The sequence below is a fragment of the Grammomys surdaster genome, unplaced genomic scaffold, assembly GCF_004785775.1.
Source record: "Grammomys surdaster isolate TR1022 unplaced genomic scaffold, NIH_TR_1.0 126546, whole genome shotgun sequence".
Taxonomy (NCBI): domain Eukaryota; kingdom Metazoa; phylum Chordata; class Mammalia; order Rodentia; family Muridae; genus Grammomys; species Grammomys surdaster.
Genome location: NW_021621338.1, coordinates 5672021 through 5678342, shown reverse-complemented (window position 1 = coordinate 5678342; position 6322 = coordinate 5672021). Strand labels below are relative to the sequence as shown.

General features: G+C 40.6%; 1 pseudogene; it reads right to left on the bottom strand.

The window, feature by feature from the left end:
• Nucleotides 1–4044: 4044 nt before the first annotated feature.
• LOC114615004 lies at nt 4045–5770 on the bottom strand (annotated as a pseudogene).
• Nucleotides 5771–6322: the final 552 nt, after the last annotated feature.

The window sequence follows — 6322 nt, the reverse complement described above, 5'->3', positions numbered from 1 at the left end:
AGAGTAAAGTTGAACTGGGACTCAGCTATGAACTCTTAATGCAGGGGTGCCCAGTGATTCATGAGGCATTTCCAGTGAGGCTCCACATCCTAAAAGTTCCATCACCTCCTCTAACAGAACAACCAACCAGGGACTAAGTGTTCAAACACATGAGCCTCTGGTAGGGGATGGTAAGTCTGTAAATTAAACAGCCACAGCTGCTTATCAAGGGCCAACAATGGCAGTTAGCAGAAGACTACAAGGAGAAATTTTAGACATATAGCTAAAGGTGGTAATCACTTTTTGAAATGTCTGTCTGTACAGAGGTAGGTAGATAGATAGATAGATAGATAGATAGATAGATAGATAGATAGATAGATAGATAATAGGTAGGTAGATAGATAATAGGTAGGTAGATAGATAGATAATAGATAGTAAATGGATAGATAATAGATAGTAGATAGATAGAAGACAGATAGATAAGATAGGAACCTAAATACCGTTTATTACCATTGTTCTTACAGCTGCCTGATTAAGAACCTGAAAGCCAAGACCCAGGTCATTATCCCTATGTGGCATATTCTAACTTAACTTGGAAATCATACAATGATCTCTTTGATGGGTTCCCCCATTTTAAATCATAGAATAAAAAATATATAATCACAATATCCCTATGCAAGGAATGGAAAAGTTATTTAAGGACAGAAAATAAGTAAAACCAAAAAAGAGTGAGTAATCAGTTCACCACGCACAAGAGGACCTTGGCACATCTCAAAGTAGAGAACAAAATAGCATTGAAGAAAACCAGAATTTTCCACAACTTCAATTGCACTCCATTTTCCAAATGTGTACCTTTTTAAATGATTAGGGTTTTTAACAATCTAGAATAAAAAGAGCAAAGAGTAAAGAAAATAAATCTCTCCTTATTCAAAAATTTGTAATATTAAGACTGGCCAACAAAAACACAGGATCACTTGGACCCAGCCCTGCGCCATAATTAAATTAGAATGTGTTTAAATTCTTAATGGCATGGTATTTTACACAGAGTTTGAAACATACACCTAAACACTCAAGCCATCAGGAGTTATTAACACAAAGTGCCCAATAACTGGAGAAGTACTACAGTGAGTTATCACTCCTCCCTGACTAATGAAAGCAGCCCTCCTCTCCAGCGTCTCAGCCGCACAAACCAAAATTACTCTCTGTGTAGCTTGAAAGCTTTCAGAAAGCATTGAGGCAGCTAAAAGGCTGCCTTTGGGCCAGATAATGCAGGCTTGTTTTTACTGATGTGTGTGTGTGTGTGTGTGTATGTGTGTGTGTGTGTGTGTGTGTGTGTGTGTTATAAGCTTCCTGTCCACTCCTCTGTGTGGAATGAATGAATGAATGAATGAATAAATAAATAAATAAATAAATAAATAAATAAATAAATAAAGTAAAAGAACTATTCAGATCTCAAGAGATCCACACAGCATGAGCACGGTTGTATTCATTGTCAATGGGAAGTCCCTACATAAGTGGTGTATCCATCACAGAAAGCTAAGGACTCCTGTTATTTATTAAGCTTATTTTGGTAAGAAGTTAAAGTATATACACCAGATAATACTTGATATCTGATTATAAAACATGATAGAATTCAAGCCAGTGGCCATCAGGCACACACCTAGTGCACAGACAAATGAGCATGCAGATACTCACACACATGAAATAAATTAAACAAATAATTTAATAAAAAAAAGACAGTGTATGTGCCACTGAATATAACCCAAGCTTACCTGTAACCCTAGCACATAGGAAGAGGAGAAGTTTGAAGATAGCCTGGGCTACATACTGAGATAATGATTCCTGAAGAAAAAAGAAGGAAAGAAAAGAGTGGGGAGGGGAAGGAAGGGAAGGCATCAGTGTAAGTAGCAAGCTAGCTGTGCAATCAAACTTTTATTAAAATTAGGACTGCCTAAACTCCTTAACCAGCAGTATTCATGGGCCAGCACTGGGACTCAGGGTCTTGGCAAGAGTTATAGTCTCTCCTCTCTAGACATTCTGGCATGGACCCAAGTTACTTTTGCCAAAGGTGTCTAGCTGATCTCTACCCATTGGGCTAATGCCCCTCCTAATCACTAGACCAGGCACTGAAAAGCAATCTTCATAAAAATAGCTGCCAGGAACTTAGAGAGTCAGAGTGGACACAATTGCTAACACTACAAGAGCTAGTAGCAGCTAGTAGTAGCCTTCTTGCCGTGAAGGCAATGTGAAATGATCATATAATCCTCCCATTAGTCAAGTAAGCTGGTAGAAGAGAAGGTTCTTCACCTAAGGAGTTAAATAAAGTTGGTACCCAAGAAGGAATTAAATGAAATTTTTGAGAGAATAAATCAGAAAGCAACTTGTCAAAATAAGGACTTTTATGATCGAATCCAGATCATGGCTAGATTTTGTCCAAAGCCACTTTTGCAAGCCCAGTGCAGCCACGAAAAAAGTAGAAGTCCATGGGAGTCAGAGATGGAGTAAGAGGTCAGCAGAGTGGCCACATTGATACAGAAAAAGCAGGGTGGCCATGAGCCATGTGTGTTAGGGATTAGCACAGACCTGAGGATATAAAAACCAATCTGAGAAGGCAGGAACCATAAGGTATGGAACAAAGCAATCTGTAATGGGGCAAGGGAGACAACAGAAATAAGTAAGTCATATGAATGCTTTGTTGAATCTTTGTTGAATGTCTGACATCTTGGGGCTGGATCAGTATGGTCCTTTAAAGGGACAGGGCTAGTTGGAAGATAGTTGAGTTGTAAAGGGGTCTTATGACAACAGGAAACATTTTAATAACAATCACTGAGTTATTTCTCTATGCTAGTATTATTTGGAAGGTTTTATATTATATATTATCATACTATATATTGTATATTATATATGACATATTATATAATTGTATATAATTTATATATTTATATTTTACTTATATATTATATAAATTTTATATAATACATATAATTATGTAAGATATATATTTAAGATGTTACATTTTGTGTATTATATATTACATTTTATAGATTATATGTTATCAATTACAGATGATGTCATAAATTATAGATTATCTAATCTATAATATTATTATGTGATATATATTAAGATTAGTAATGTCACTGAGTACTTACATATGCTTATCTGTGTGTCATGTGTGGCCTTAAAGAGAAACCTCAAAGCTGAGGAACCGAGGCTAACCAAACAGACTTTGGTACAAGATAAAACCTGAAACTCAGACAATGGTTGTAAAACCCTGAAATAGGAATAACCCTTAAAAAGATATGAGGAACTCGATTGTGTTTTAATATAAATTTTCTACAAAGTTTGCGAATAAAATTTCTGAACTTTGAAGAACCTGTGCTAAGTATTGTCTTTGTTCAATATTATTGGTGTCTGTGTGTGGGTATATACACATGCACATGTGCCCTAGAGGTCAGAGAACAACCTTAACTATAGGGTTCCCTCCTTCCAACTCCGAATCCTAGTATTGAACTTAGATCATCAGACGTGTGTAACAAGTCACCTTATTCCCTGAGCTAGCTCACCAGCCCTGTGTTTAGAGTTCAAAACACATTAATTTAATTTAGTCCTCTAACGCCTCTGTAATGTCATCATATACTGGAAAACTCTGTAAGAAGACATAGAACTTTCTCCCCATGGTTAGAGACAAGGCTGAAAGGAAAACCCAAAACAGATAACGGTGTGCTAAATTTATATGAAGAGACTATACATTTTATTTTTTTTTTCAGTATAGAAATGTGACGTTTTATTACAAAGAGTCACAAAATGAAAATACCTCAAAAAGGAAGCTAGGCCAACAACCGCCACCTACAGAACTGGGGAAGACAGGGCAGTGTCAAAGTCTTCTTGTCTCCCCAAGACGGGTGGGAAGGTATAAACAGAACCAATCTAAAAATGGCTGCTATTACTCAAGCCTGAAAAGGGGTTCCAGAAGACCCAGTCACCCCTTCTAAAAAGCTTAAAAGGAGCATCTTAACAGAGCTCCTAGGCAGGCACTTGGCAGTTCAGGATTTTGTCTTCTGGATGTTTTCTTTCCACTCAGACCCTATGTGGTTCAAAGCTGAGATTGGGGGTGGGGGTGGGGGACAGGATGGACAAAGGAGCTCTGGGAAGAGGTCTTCCCAGCACTGCTGCCCTGTGCTCTGGTCCCTGGTTCCTATCTAGTCCCTAGGGACGGTATATTTAATATATTTTATATAAATACACAGAGGAATAGAAAATATAAAATCTGAGAAATTGAGAGATAGTGAGCAACTTCGGGAGAAGATGGGGCTGCAGACCTTGCTCAGGCCATCTTGACCTCTTCTTTGACCCCTTTGGCTTCTGGCTTCTCCTCCTTGGTTTTCTCCTCTTCTGTGACTTCTTTTTTCTCTTCAGGATCTTTCTCTTTCTCATCCTCTGTTTTGACTCTTTTGGCTTTTTTGAAGTTAGAAGAGTTCTTGCGACCACCTTCTCCCTCCTCATCTGAATCAGAGAATTCTTCCTCACAGGCAATGCGTTTGTCAGAGGAGCAGATGGAGATGCGTTTGTCAGGGTCTTCCTCATCCTCATCACCGCTCTCTTCTGGGATAGCATCCTCAGGTATGGCCTGCATCTGGACCCCAGGGGCATGGGGCAGCATTCTCAAGTTCTCAAAGAGCCGCTGCTTGATCTTTTCCAGGTATTCATTAGTGTTCTGGTTAGTCATATTGGAAGGGCTGATGTGAAGCTTGAAATCTGGTCCAAAGTATTCAAAGTAGTCATTGTATGGGAGCTCATTAGGGATCTCTGTGTCCAGGGCCACAGCTGTCTCGTAGGTCCAGCACCGAGCAACGTTCCGGATGGTGTAGCCACCTCCTCCCAGCATTAGCATAGGCAAGTTGAAACTCTTCACGAACTCCACACACTTGGCATGCCCTTTGATGGTCAGATTGAAGCAACCTAACCGGTCCCCAGACAGGGAATCGGAGCCACACTGTAAGACCACTGCACTAGGCTGGAACATCTCCATTACTTTGGACATGACTGACTTGAAGATGGCTTCATAGGACTCATCATCAATGCCGTCTCGCAGTGGGTAGTTAACAGCGTAGTACTTGCCTTTGCCAGCCCCAATATCCCGTAGGTCCCCAGTTCCCGGGAAGTACTCTCCGTATTTATGAAAGGACACAGTCATGACCCGGTCGGTAGTATAGAAGGCCTCTTCCACGCCATCGCCATGGTGAATATCAATGTCAATATACAGCACTCTCTGGTGATACTTTAGCAGTTCCAGGATGGCCAAGACGATATCATTGACATAACAGAAGCCAGATGCTTCAGACTTCTTTGCATGGTGCAGGCCCCCAGCCCAGTTCACAGCGATGTCCGTCTGCTGCTTATTGAGTTTCACAGCACTTGCGACAGAGCCACCCGTGGACAACTGACAGAACTCAAACAGGCCATCAAATACTAGACAGTCCTCACCAACGTTGAATCTCTGCATCTGCTTGCTGTACTCAGACATATTATCTGGGCAAATAGAACGCAAGAATTTAATGTAGTCATCGCTGTGGTACTTGGTCATCTCCTCAGCATTGGCTTTGTGAGGACGATAGATTTCCATTTTCCGGTAGAGACCGTAGTTGAGCAGCAGGTTGTGGGTCATGCGGATGCGGTGCGGCTTCATCGGGTGCCCTTGTCCATAATAGTAGTTTCCAACGTCCCCGTCGTAGTAGTAACAGACTTTCCTCTTGGTGCCCTGAGTCTGCGCCATCTTGCTCGCCGCCCGGCCCTCCCGTCAGTCTCGAGACTATACATTTTAATAATGTAAATGATTAACTCTGGAAAGACCAAGATATCAAGCTTGAAAGAAGAGTGATGAAGGAAGACGAAGGAAGGAAATAGTCAGGAGATGGAGACAGGAGGATCAGATCTGAAGTGCTCACTGAACTACCAAACCACAAAAGAGATATTAGTCATTTCAGTAGTGGAAACCACAGCTTAGAGAAGCCACACAATTAACAGTAGTCCAGCCAATGTCTCTTTCTGTTTGTCTTGTTTAGGAAAGGTCAAAGACAGAACAACTTTATCTATAATTGGGTCATGATGTCTGAAAGATCTGCAAGACCTTGTTCATCTTTGAATCAGCCTAACATCTGAAGCCAGATCGCAGTGTCTAAAACGACTTCACCATTACAGAATGTGATTGCAGCTGATACCAAGAGTCTATCCTCATTGCAACGGTAACTCATTGAAGGTACAGGACTTTTTAAGCAGGGTTGGTGGATACATGTGGGCCTTGTTAGCACCGAAGTTTTAACAACCAGTTCATCCAAAATCTGCA